Source organism: Onychomys torridus, chromosome 4 (assembly GCF_903995425.1).
Source record: "Onychomys torridus chromosome 4, mOncTor1.1, whole genome shotgun sequence".
NCBI lineage: Eukaryota > Metazoa > Chordata > Mammalia > Rodentia > Cricetidae > Onychomys > Onychomys torridus.
Window position 1 is genome coordinate 76,578,071 of NC_050446.1, and position 14,325 is coordinate 76,592,395.

Sequence of the window (14,325 nt, forward strand, 5' to 3'; positions counted from 1 at the left end):
GGCATGTGCCACCACTGCCTGGCATCCTTCCTTATTAAAAAAATTGCAAAGACCCCACCTCATTATGGAGACTAGGACCAATGTAATCATGATAAATGCTCTTGAACTGAGGGTGACTGATGAACTGTGGGACAAGGCTAAGTGCATGCTGTGCCAATCATCTCCCTGGACTGCATCCCACGCCACTGATGCTCTACAGGCAACACGCTTTGATACCAATACTTGGGTCATTATTCTTGGATGGTTGCTTCTCTAGTCTGGATAGACCTAGGAAACATTCTGCTTTCTCTTTCTGGAAAGTGAATTCCAGACGGCGCTTTAGCACAGTGACCAAAATCTCAGGCTCTTGGAAGTGCTGACACTTTGAGATGGGTCATTTAGTTTTTTCCAGTTCCAGTCTTCTCCCCTCTCTACATAATAATGGTGGAATGCACTCGTGTGATTTTTAAAAAACAAAACAAAACAAAACAAAACTTGTTTTCCTTCTCTCTATTCTCTGAGAGTTCCATATGTGTGTACAATGTATTTTGATCATACCCATCTCCCCCTCCTTGCCTATTTCTCCCAGACCCTCTGTGTAACTCCCTCCCAACTTCATGTATCATCTTCCTTATTGTTTCCCTATATAACCCACCAAGAGTCCAATTAGAGCTGCTTCTTTGAGCATGGGTACAGGGCCATCCAGGGTACATGGGCAATCTGGGAGAGGCCACACTCCTAAGAAAACTGACTCTCTCCTCTCAGCCTTCCACTGTCAATGCTCTCAGCTGGGGGGGGGGCTTCATGAGCCCCCACTCACATGATAATTTTTCATCAGCATTACCACTACCATGAAGCATTTTCATTCATGTTATGGGCCTTTAATGAGCTCTCCAAATCCTACCTACTGTGTGTGTTTATTCTTCTGGGCACAATCCAACTATTACATTATACCACTATGACCATTGCCACCATGGAACAGAAATGGCCGTGGCCCTGTAGTCCTACCAGGGAAATAAACAAAGTGATGCAGTGATAGCAGGTCTAAGATAATAGTAGTGGAGACTTTATCATTCTATCAGAGAAGGAAGGGGTCATGGGAAACTCACCTGGGATTGCAGTCCTCACTCATCTCAGCTTCTACAAGACCATCCACCCATAATGGGGTGGGATTTTTGGTGATACAGCTGCTTCAGGGTCACCCACATTCCTATAAGTCACCCCTCGTTCATTCTCCAGAGAGTAAGTGTACCAAGCTCATTAGTTTATCAAATTGGGCTTGGATAGAGTCATTAGGTTAGTGGGTTATTGGTGACCTAAGTGGGGTGAGTAGATGCATCTCCCCAGGAAAAGGTATGCAGCATGACCCTCAGCTTATCAGGCCCCTGGGTTCACCAAGGTTGGGTAAAGTGGCCATGGACTCCCCCCCACCACCCCCCAGTGTTAGATAGATCTTGAACCTGGAGTTTTACCTATGCTGGGCAATCATTCTACTATTGAGCTACATTTCAGTCCCCTTCATACTTTCCATTTTGATACAAGGTCTCCATAAGTTGCCTGGGTTGGCCTTGAACTTATGTTTTATCTAGGGAAGCTCTTATACTTGCAATCCTCTTGCTTTAGCCTGCCGAATAGGTAGAATTTTAGGCCTGTGGACGTATGCTTGTCTAAAGAGCTGACTTCGCCATAGGAGTTAAAAGATGAGCTGAGGTAGACTAGGCCTCTGGGCATGATCAACCACACCTTTACTATACATGCACAGTCCACAGGTTCCCACAAGTAAACTGAAGAAAGGGGACACTGTGTTTGGTTAACTCAGTGCCAAACCTCCTTCCCCTCACCCCGTGTCATAGCAGGTTTATACCAGCCTGACATCAAAGCCGAAGCCACGCCAGCAGCCACATACAGACAAAACAAAAAGCTTATTGAAATCTTGTTTTCAGTAGCTTGCAGCCCAAAGCATTCTTTTTTGTTTGTTTGCTTTTTGTTTTTTGTTTTTCGAGACAGGGTTTCTCTTTGTAGCTTGAGCCTTTCCTGGATCTCGCTCTGTAGACCATGCTGTGATGATATATTGTGTTTCCCAATAATTGTGCACCCTAATAAACTTATCTGGGATCAGAGATAGAACAGCCACAATATTAACCATAGAGATTAGGCAGTGGTAGCATACGCCTTTAATCCTAGCATTCCAGAGGCAGACATCCATCTGTTCAAGGATACAGCCAAGCATGGTGACTCAGGCCTTTAATCCCAGAAAGTGAGCCTTTAGTCCCAGGGAGTGAGGGAATAAAGCAGAAAGGTATATAAGGCGTGAAGACCAGGAACTAGAAGCATTTGGCTGGTTAAGCTTTTAGGCTTTGAGCAGCACAGTTCAGCTGAGATTCATTTGGATGATGATACAGAGGCTTCCAGTCTGAGGAAACAGGATCAGCTGAGGAATTGGTGAGGTGAGGTAGCTGTGGCTTGTTCTGCTTCTCTGATCTTCCAGCATTCACCCCAATAACTGGCCTCAGGTTTGATTTTTATTAATAAGATCATTTAAGATTCATGCTACACCAGGCTGGCCTTGAACTCACAAAGATCCGCCTGCCTCTGCCTCCCGAGTGCTGGGATTAAAAGTGTGCGCCACCACCGCCCAGCTCCAAAGAATTCTGAAATGATGCAAGGGCAACCTACCCAGGATTGGATGATCATTTACCTACGTACTGAGTACCAGTCTACAGAGGGCAGTCAGGGTCCACACAGAACCTACAGAATGCCTGCCGAGGACCTGACTGTGTAGCTGTGATCACTTCTGCATATGGAGAGTCCCTGGAGGCCTAGATCCAGAGTTAGGAGGAAAAATAAAGTGAGGGCTGTAAAAGATAATGGCCTTCCTAAAGATGTCAGCTTCCTAAACCTAAAATTGGTGGCTCGGTTACCTTACAAGGTAGCAGGGATTTTGCAAGTGTGATTAAGTCAAAATTCCTGAGACTGGCGATCATGGATCACTTTGGTGGTGCGCAAAATTATAAGATGGAGGCTGGAGAGTGAGAAAAGGAGCCCTGAGGACAGAAGCAAGGGTTGGAATGGTGTGGCTGAGTCAGTCAATGTGGGCACCCACAGAAACTGGAGAAAGCAGGGAACAGTGTCTCCTCTGGAGCCCAGAGAAAAGGCACACTTCTGCCAACCTTTAGATTTTGATCCCTGGAAGACCCAATCGTACTTCTGGCCTCCAGAAATGTAAGGCAAGTAGGCATTGTATGAAGCTACTGCCTCAATGGTAGAATTTCTGAAAAGAGTGATCATAGCCTAGTGTAAGGACTTTCTACTTCCCAGTGAACTTCATGCTTTTCTGAAATCATGGCTCCAGTCTCCACCTGATTCTGCAGAAACCAAGCCTGTTATATATAGTAGTTATAGTCTGGGCAAAACCCAGCTTCCAGACAGAACACTGCCAGCCTGTCTCCCAGGCGCTTCCGGGTCTGTGCTGCTCTGTGCCAGTCTATTATAATGTATTCAGACCCCACCCTCCTCCACTCCTGCCTGCTCCCTCCCAGGAACCACATCTCAAAGAATCTTTCAAGTGGCTTCCAGATAACTTGGCCAGTGGGCACTGTTAACTGAAGGTGGGAAAGGAGACCAGAACACTCCCATTTCTTTCTCTCTGCCTTTAGTAGATTCTCCAGCATTTTCTCCTTGGCTCTCATTCCTACTGGGCAGCCCTTCCGTCTGCAGGCTCCACTGGGCACCACAATCATGGTTTGGGCTCCCCCATTGGTCATGCAAGAATGCAATAGCTTCTTACAATGGCTAATCTCTGGGTGATTTAGCCTCTCAGCTTCTCCATTACCCGGATAGCCGGTTACTGTGCCAACTGCCTTCCGTTAGAAAGGCCTGAAGAGGTTGCTTTCCTGACTAGGCCCTCTTCATGAAGGCATTTTCATAGAGTCCTGCCTTCTCTTCATGCTCTGAGAATGTTGGCTCTGTCTTCTGGGACTTTGATAACACCGGCTGTACTAAACTCTGTTGGCTTTATTTGTTTTCAGTATTCTTTTATTTACTATTTTCTGTTTCTTTTTGAAATAGAATTTCATGTAGGCCAGGTTGTCTTTGAACTTTCTATGTCTTGGAGGATGACCTTGAACTCATGATCTTCCTGCTTCCACCTCCTGAGTACTAGGACTATAGACATGGCCACCATGCCCAACTTTTATTGACCATTTAAAAGAAGGGGGGAGCAAACTCTGCCTCACTCCCTTGGCTAAATAGATTTGGTGGTGAGTGTCTTCATCCATGTGGACCACAGTAACACACAAGGATCTCTCTCTCTCTCTCTCTCTCTCTCTCTCTCTCTCTCTCTCTCTCTCTCTCTCACACACACACACATACACAAACACACACACACACACACAGAGGGAGGGAGGAAGTCAATCTTTGTTAGCATCTCCATGCTTTCTGATTGTTTTGTGATGCAGAAAATGTAAGCCCCTTGAGCCACACAGGTGGCCAGGCCCTCCCCCAAGGACCTCTAACTGCTAGGTTTCATCCACAGAATACTCTAACTGCCCTAACTGCTGGATCCTGTCTCTACCCTATGGAGTAAAAAGCCCAATCTTGGGACTTGAAATCCTACCAATCTCCACCCTGGAAAGCTCCACCTTGAAACGTTCCACCCCCTTCCCAAGAAGCTCTGTATCCTGTTCAGTTTGTTGCTGTTTCTCACCTGACCAGAGGCAGCCACCCTCCTTGCTTTTCCCCTCCCAGTAAATCTCTTATGTGAGGTTTGTTGTGTGGTGTGACTTTGTGGTATTCCTTGGCTCCTGGCTGCCAGGATACCTTTCCATCTGAGCTGTAATTCTTACATTTGATTTTGTGATTCAGATAGGCTCTCCTGGTGCCGGTGTTTCCCCTCATGGTCTAAGTTGCTCTGGGATCCTATCCCTCATTTCACCTTCTGGTTCACCAATCACTTAGCACCCCATCCACCAGAATCAATTAGGTAAGTCTCCCCTTTGGTTAGTGTAAATGTTTCCCTGAGTCTGAGGAAGTGACCATTGAGTGTTGGGCACCCTCTAGTACTCTAGGAGGCAAAGGTACCCCCAGCCACGGTCTTTAAGTCTACAGCTGGTCCTCTTCACCTGATTCTATCTCACCACCCTTGAAGCTGCAACCCTAAAGTTTCCTTAGGCCTAACCAGGCTACTGTGCCTCTTCCTGTCCACTTCTCTTGCTGGGAGCAGCCCATAAACCCACAGCTCCTTTAGGCCCTTGTAGTTTTGTGGCCCCAAACCTCTCCTGTGGATGGGACCCTTCTTCCTAGAGCCTGGTTTTTGTTCTCACCTTCTCTCCTCTATGAAAACCCTAGTACCAGGCCCGAGTCTCTGCCGGCTCAGCCAGGCTAGGCCCCTGACCTACGTTGAGTAGGGTGATGACCCACTGAACAGCTTGGTCCTTGTTCAGTCCTCCCTGAGTTCTGGGGACGTTCATGACTACAGGCTGCAGTAACATTTTCCTTCTCTCTCATTCATGGGAACGTGTCTTCCATACCCTCCCATTCCCCCTTATGATGCCTGCTAGAAAACCTTTATTCACTTTTGCAACCAAATTTGGCTTCAATATCTCTTAGATAGTCAATCCAAAGGGCCACCTAATGGCACCTTAGATCCTATTATTATTTGAGACCTTTACAAATATAAGTGATGGAGGAAATGGAAAGAGATCCCCCATCCCCTATTTCTCAGCTCCTAGCCCTGTTACGCGCGCACGTGCACACACACACACACACACTGTGTAAATGTCCTGTCATTTAAGTTACCATAGATAGATTTGTAAGTTTGTTGCAAAGTGGGGGCTAGGAACTAGATCTAGCAGGAGGAAGAGAAAGCAAAGGAGTAGGCCAGCTGCAGCATACACACACCCTGCACACACTCTTCACTGGCTGCTGCTTCTCTCAGCTCCCTCCTACAGCAATCCTTTGTTTATAGCCAGGACTCAAAAATTTCCTATCTCCTGATGCACTTGCTCATAGACTCCCTCCTCTCTCTCTTCTACTGGACTCCTGGAGTTCTGCCTGGTGTTTGGCTGTGGATCTCTGCATCTGCCTCCATCAGGCAATTGGAAAAAAGTTCTGTGATGAGAGTTAGGGTATTGATGGGGAAATCTGCAGAGACGACCAAACCAAACTAGTGGGAACTCACGAAAGTTGGATCGATGACTGTGGAGCCTGCATGAGACTGGGCTAGGTCCTCTGCATGGTGAGACAATTATGTAGCTTGATCTGCTTGGTGCGGAGGCCCTGGCAATAGGATCAGAATCCATCCCTGGTGCATAAGCAGGCTTTTTGGAGCCCACTACCTGTGATGGGACACCTCGTGCAGCCTTGAGGCAGGAGGAGGAGCTTGGACTTGCATCTACTGGATGTGCCTCCCCATGGGAGGCCTTGCCTCCCTGTGGGAGAAGTTGGGGGTGGGTTGGGGTGATGCTGGCAGGCAGGAGGAGGGAAGAGGGGGATTTTGATTGGTGTGTAAAATGAATGAAAAAATTCTTAATTAAAAATTTTTTTTATCTCTTAGCCTTCTTTGTTTTACAGGGATTCAGGTATCTTTTAGGTATGAGTGGCATTAGACTGTTGTTTTATGCCATCCCATTTGAATTAAAATCTGGCTCTGGAGTTAGGGTATGGCTCCCTCTCCTCTAGACCCAAGCATTCTTGTTTAAAGGTTTCTTCCAAAATCTCTGTCCCATAACAGGTGAGCCATCTGCTGTGTGACAGAGAAAGGAGAGCAAAACAAGAGTAAGGGACAGACTATTCGCATAGGGACCATCGCTGCTCATCTCATACTCTTTCGGTTTTGGTTTAACGCTCTAAAGCTTTTGCTAACAGAAGAAAGAGTGGTCTTTGTCTCTTCCTCAGGGAGGAATGTTGCTTCTATGCCAACCAGTCAAGAATAGTAAAAGACAAGATCTGACAACTCCAGATGAATCTCCAAAAATGTAAGAAACAGCTCGATGCCTCTGGCCAGTGGCGCATTGACAGTCCATTATGGGATTGGGTACTACCCTTCTTAATCCCTTTTTCTTGCTTTTCTTAATCCTACTAGTTGCATCCTGCTTTATAATCTTCTTGTCTAGATTTCTTCAACAACAGATTCAAAAGATCTCTAACCAGACTTTTAATCAGTTGCTATTTGCTATTACAAGATTACCAGCCCCTACCTATAGAGGCAGAGGCCAGTGACTCCCTAATTATACCCTAATGGTGAAGATCAAATTCGCCCAAAGGACTTTGATACCCTGATTCAGCAGGAAGTAGTCTAATGATAACATTGCTCCCTTTCCTGTGACCTGATTGTTTATCAATAATAAACAAAAAAAGCGGAGGAATGTAAACCAGGCCCCTCCCTTGAGGACCTCTGCTAGGTCGCACCCACAGAATATTCTAACTGCTCTAACTGCTGGACCCTGCCCACAACCTACAAAGTAAAAAGCCCAATCTCTAGAGCTGAAATTCCACCAATCTCCACCCTCTTCCCAAGAAACTCTACACAAGCCCTGTAGCCTGTTTCTCACCCGAGCAGAGGCAGCCACCCTCCTGGTCTTTTTTTATCCTCCTAGTAAATTTCTTCGTGAGGTTTGTTATGTGGTGTGACTTTGTGGTATTCCTCAGCTCCCGGCTGCCAGGATACCTTTCTATTACAGAAAGGCTCTCTTACTTGAGTGTGTGCTACTTTGTTCTCAGCCAAGCGGTCAACATTCATCCACGGTGAGGTCAAGAGGTGCTGAGGCTGGCATGCACACAGCCCTGTGTGTGCTGTGCTACTGACTGACCGAATGGCTTCTCTAGGTAGTGTTACGGGTGGTAGATTTGTGTGCTTTACCAGTCTCAGACCCTTCAGTAGTAATCCCTCGGGACCAGGACCTTTCTTTTTGCATAACAACAAATTCCTACCTCCTGGCATCCACTACACTTTTGCAGAATAAATGATTGAACTAAAAAACCACGATGTGTGCAATTTGTCGCCAATAGGGGCCTGGGGCACCAAGAAGCCTTGGGACCTCTTGACCTGTTGCTTTGAGCATTAATCACATTAGAACCATAGGATTCTAATACTTTAAAATAGCTCACTTAAAGTTCTTACTTTACCCAGTGGAAAACTAAAGCTAAACCAGAAAAGCCACCCAGCAGGCTGGCACAAACCCAGGACTGAAATGCAGGTCTATATTCAGTCTAAAACTGACTATACTCGTTCTCCTGCTCTGGGCCCATCACCTGTACATGGATGTCTGCAGCCAAATGGCTTCAGTCATGCCAGCTCTGGGCTCTGCGAGCTTTCTGGGTCTCTCCATGCTTCCTCTCGAAAGGCCTGGATTTGGGGTTCCTAGGCCCGTGTGCTTCGGGGACTCACCGGGAAGCATCCTTCACTTGGGTTCCCTGGGGCAATTTCTAGCATAGTCTGATGTTGTACCGCCAGCCAGGCAGCAAAGATACGTAGTTGTCTTATCGGCAGGATCAGGTTTGAAACCTGTTCCTTCCTTTCCAGAATCCTGATCCATCCATAACATGATGCAAAGAAAGGAGGATTCAAAAATAAGTTTTGGGCCTGAAAGATGGCTCAGTGGGTAAAGATGCTTGTCAAGCCCGACAGCCCAAGTTTGGTCCCCAGAAACCACACAGTGGAAGGAGAGATGCCTGCAAGCTGTCTTCTGACCTCCATGTGTGCACCAAGGTGTACACGCACACACACACACACACACACATTAGCTTGGACAGTATGCAGGACAGACTGCGGCTCAAATTTGTCTCTCTCCCGCTTCTCTCTGCAAACGTGGCATGCTGGTCACCCCATCCTTTCCAGTCTCAGGTGGAGGAGCTGGAGCAGGATGTCGACAGCAAGCACCTGGCGGCATGGACTAGCAGTGCCTTCCTTCCAAAGCCAAGCGGGCAGGACGTGCTCCCAGCCGCTGCTCACCTGGCTGGCAATGGCTGACTCTCCTAACTGTATCCATCAGAAAAGACAGTCCTCTGCCTGTGAGGAAGGGGCTATTGGAGGGTGAGTGAAAGCGCTGGGTGGGAAGAACAGGGTTCCAGTGAAGACGTTGGTGAATATGAAGATGAGGCTGAGTAAAAGGAATGTGAACTTGCTGGGCTCAGAGCCTATCTACCACCCTGCTGTGTGTCATATGACTTAGTGTGCAGGGTAGTTAGCCTCTCTGAGTGAGGCAGGGGTTTTCTCATGTAAAGTGGAGATGATAAGAGCGCTTTTCTCAAGAGGTTTCTGGGTAGATTCAATGAGATGATGCCTTCAGAGGGTTAGCCCAGTAGTCGGCACACAGGGATCAATAAGTATTTATTTCCCTCTATACTGAGATGGGGAGAAGGTAGGACTCTGAGATTAGAGCCATGAGCTGAGCAGGCCTTATCTAGAAGCTGCAAAAGGTTGCCAGCTCAAGCCATCTTCTCCATGCAGCTCCTTGAGTGGTTAGAGAATGCCACCTTTGTCCTGTGGGCTTTCCTCTATGGGGAGAGATGCAAGAACATGCCCAGCATGAGCCTACCAGCCACCTGCCAACCGCTGGCTCCCTCCCTCGCTGCTCAGACAGATCGCTCTTGTCAGGCTCAGCAGCGGCCTGCTTCATCACTCTAATTGCGGTGTGGTTTGCGTTCATCAAGGAAACAGCAGGGATTCCAAATTAAATTCCAACATGCAATTTATTCAAGATATAAGGCCGACTGAGAGACTCTCTGCAGAGCCTTCTGCCTCTGCTTTCAGAGGTAGAATTTTGCTGCTGGGCCGCTTGACCCACACATCTCCTGGGACCAAGGCTAGATGGGGACTCTCCAGGGCTGCTGGCAACTGGCCATCTGCTCTTCCATTTCACAGACGGACTTGCTGAGGGAAAGAAGAGGGACTTAGACATGAGAAAAGTCCTGGGGTATGCAGAGGCCAGGATTGGCCTGTGCTGTCTATCTTGGGGTATTATGCGTGACAGTGTGTACCTAATACATTCTGAAAAGATAAACGAGTCTGGATGCGTGCTGGGGAAGGCTGTGGGAATCTCGTTTTGACCACCAGTGTTATTCCATCAGCATTCATTAGCTTGAAAGAGGCTTCTGAGCAGAAGTAGAGTACTAGTCCGCTCACTAATGCTTTGTATGAGTGACCCAGGCCCTTCTCTGCAGACCACTTGCTTTCAACAACAGTAAAGCATTTCAGGACACCCCAATCCAGTGAAGACGGGAGTCCAACAAACATCACTGGCATTAGGAAGCAATTAGAGCTGGGCAGTGGTGGCACACACCTTTAATCCCAGCACTTGGGAGGCAGAGGCAGGCAGATCTTTGTGAGTTCAAGGCCAGCCTGGTATACACAGTGAGTTCCAGGAAAGGTGCAAAGCTGCACAGAGAAACCCTGTCTCAAAAAACCACCACCACCACCACCAACACCAACAACAACAAAAAAAAAAAACAGAAGAAGAAGAAGAAGCAGCAGCAGCAGCAACTGGATGGTGAGGGTGGTAAAGCAAGGATGGCTCGCCCCTCAAGTGGCTGTCCCATGGCTCAGGCCCTTCTCAGTTCTACCCTGACAACCAGGGAGTGGGAGCCCACCCTGATAGCCCCTCTCCAATGGACCATAAGCTGCCGCACTACCCATGATTTATGGTTGTTTACTGCCAGAGACTAATCTATCCCAAATAAGCTCTGGATTCAGATGAGAAGTAAGGGATGCCAAAATAGCATTCAGGGTGAGGTGGGGACACAAGAGGGACATGACTGGAGTCCTAGAGATGGATGACTCAGAAGGAAGTTTCTGAACAGCTGGCCCAGAACCCAGCTCCCTAATCTGATAGCTCTCCTGATGTTCAAAAGGAAAGCATCAGGGTCTTGGGAATGGATCGATTCTGAGGCCAAGAAATCAACTAATAACCCATGGGGAAGAACCATCCAGTTCTGAGCAGGAGCCAGAGGCCACTTCCAGCAAGGCCTGATGCTGTCACCAGGAAGTCATGCAGAGAGTGAGATCCAGAGGGGATCTGTGTAAAGTCTTTACAAATAAGACAGAACCCAGGAATATTTCTTTCCATGTGGATCCTTACTTGAAACTTTCTTCTAATTTGAACTAAAAAATTTGTGTGTATATCTGTGTGCACACATGCCTGGCAACCAGAGGAGGGTGTTAGATACCCAGGGGCTAGCATTACAGGCTGTTGTGAGCTTCCCAACAAGGAAGCTGGGAACTGAACTCCAGTCCTCTGCAAAAGCAGCATGTGGTATTAACTACAAAGCCATCAATCCACTCCCAGCTTCTAACTTTTTTTCTTTTTCTTTTTTTCCCCCTGGAGCTGAGGACTGAACACTGGGCCTTGTGCTTGCTAGGCAAGCGCTCTACCACTGAGCTAAATCCCCAACCCCCCAGCTTCTAACTTTTCTATATTTGTTTTACTATAGAAGTGAGTGTGTGTAGAGGCCAGAAAGCTAGAACGGGATCTGTGAGAGGGGCCTTAAAGGAGAGGGATCAGGAGAGTACAGAACTGGTGTGATTTGGAAGTGGAATACTGAGAGCTGGAGAGCTGGAGAGCTGGCTCCAGGGTTAGGAGAGTGTACTACCCTCCCAGAGGACCCCAGTTCAGTTCCCAGCACCCATGTCAAGTGGCTCACAGCTACTTGTAGCTCCAGCTCAGCTGGATCAGGCTCTGTCTGGCCTCTGGGGGTACCTGCACTCACATTCACACATCTCATACAAGCTAGCACACATATACAAATCAAAAACAGTGAAATGTGGGGGTAGAAGGGTTTAAATGGGGATGAGGAGCAGGGAGATGGGGAGAGAAGGGGGTGGGAAGAGATCACCCTAAACTAGTATGAGCAAACTTACTACTTTGTAAGCTAATTAAGAAAACAGCATCTGAACAAGCCAAGTTGGCACAGCACGAGAAGCTGCTTGTCCCTGCTGTGGTCTCCAGCTGGAGAAGGCCTTGCCACCTCCGACCCCCGTTCTGTGCGATGCAGGTCAGATTATGTGGCTCTCAATCCTTTCAGCAGACACCTGCAACCATCAACTTACAAACATGTGTGCATGTGTGTGTCATAGCATGCAGGTAGAGATCAGAGGACAATGTGAAGGGGTTCTCTGCTTCCACCATATGAGTCCCAAGGACTCATTCAGGTCATTGGGCTTGGCAGCACGGACCCTTCCCAACAGAACCTTCTCACCAATTGGAAACTCTTCTTTCAGTTCAAGACTCCAAGAGCAGGTCCTGATAGAGGGCCTTAGCCACCAATTTGGGCCCCAGTTCCTTAGGAGTCTGAGAAAGAGATATTGATCCCTTTCTTAAGGAGGTTAGACTCCAACACAGAACTCTCCAAAGCTGGAAAGGATGTTCAAGCATGCTGGGCCAACTCCATTCCTAGATATAAACCCTAAACAAAGGCAGGAACATGAGCTGCTATTTTTACATCCATGTTCATAGCAACATTAGTCATATAGCAAGGAGGGGAAAACAACCCAAATGGCCACCAATAGGCAAATCGGTGGAACATGTGGTATTTCTCTACAGTGGGAAGGCAATTCTGAGGTTCACCATGTGGATGAACCTTGCTAACAGTATTTTCAGTAAAATGAAGCAGACAAATGGAAAATTACCTGATCCCCACTAGGTCAGGGACGGAATTAAGACCTCAGGTTTAATAGTTGTGAAGTGATTACTAATCTCCAAAGTACATGCTTCCCTTGTAACAGCTAACCCCTCCCCCAGTACACAGGACAAACAAAAACAGCTATTTACGGAAAGCAGACTGAGGCTCTCTTGGTATAACTCCTTAATTCTCAACCTTCTCATCTTCTAGTGGACAAAATTGGGCTACAGGTTAAACTCTGAAGACACTTAGCTACCTTGGACACTGGCTTGTTCCAAAGAGCACAAATTATCTTGTCTCAGAAACTCATCATCAAGTGTGGGGAGGATTGGAGGGGGAGATACAGGAAGGAGAGGGAAGGGAACAGAGAAAGAGGGCTTGAGAGGAAGATGGGGTGGGGTGGAGGACATGGACAGACAGAGGACTCACCTTTTCTAGGCTAATTGTCCCAGAAACCAAGACATCCCTGAGCTCAGTATGGGCAGTTGAACACTGTGTTCCGGGATGCCATGCCTGTCTCTATTTCTTACTTGATTGGCATTTACCTAGTTAATTTGCTTGACAAGAGCATCTCAGCACCCTTTCACCGCTTTCCAACCTGGGTTCTAACTCTAACCTCTGGCCTGTCTACTGGTCACGTATGTGAGAGGAGGGGACAGCCACTCACCCCTAGCTTGATGAATCCATCACCCACTCTCACAACTGCCCTTTTATGAACAGATCTCTGGGCAGTAGAATGTTCTGTTCGGGGGCAAATCTAATCACCAGCAAATTCACTTCCAAAGCTATGTCTTTCTATTTCTTAACACGGATTGTGCCCACACAAATTGTCCAAATAATTTACAAGAGATGACACCATACTTTTTCAAAGGAATCTTTCCTGGTTTGGAAACTACACACTCGGGTTGTAGGCTACAATGAGACAAATTAAAGGTCAGAAGTGAAATTTCCTTTCCTCATTAGGTACATAAAAATTAATAGCCTAACACTTCCTGACTTCCTTGACTTTAATTTCCTGCAAAATATGAATCCTTGCACCTGGAAGGTACCAAGATCAAGGTCCCTCAGATGTGGCTGAGACAACTGTTGTCGGCATTCTTGGACCACACTTCCTCCTGCCCCTCCGTCCTGTGGCTGCCATTGTGTGGACAAGTATGCCAGTAAAAGGAACTCATGAGACTTTACAAAGCAAAAGAGCTCAGTACCACTGTGTACTGAGTATCTACATACACACATATATAACTATTACATACTCAGTCTCTCTCCCCTCCCTCCATCCCTTCCTCCCCCTCTCCCTTCCTCTATCCTTTCTTCCCTCTCTCCCTTCCTCCCCCTTCTCTCTCCTCCCTCCACCCCTTCCTCCTCTGTCTCTCCCCAACCCCCATGTAGTTAGATACAATGTCTTTGCAGTCCTTGCCATGACTTCCCTTGAGCTCCCTTGAGCTCCCTTGAGCCATGAGGAGCAGCAGCACCACCTTTGGAGACTCCATGAAGGGCCTTCCGGCCTTCCTTGCCTGCTGCTTTCTTTCCTTGTCCCAGGCTCGAAGCAGTTGTTCTTGGGTACTATGTCTAGGTCCTCCAGTTGGAACTTCGAAGCCATTATTTCATCAGCTCTTCCCATGTCACTGTAAGCCCTAATTTCCATATTAAACCCCTTATTCCTGTAAAGTCTGCTGGGGCTCTAACTGATCCCAGGGAACGCAGCAGGCAAGTACAAACAGTGTTTCCATG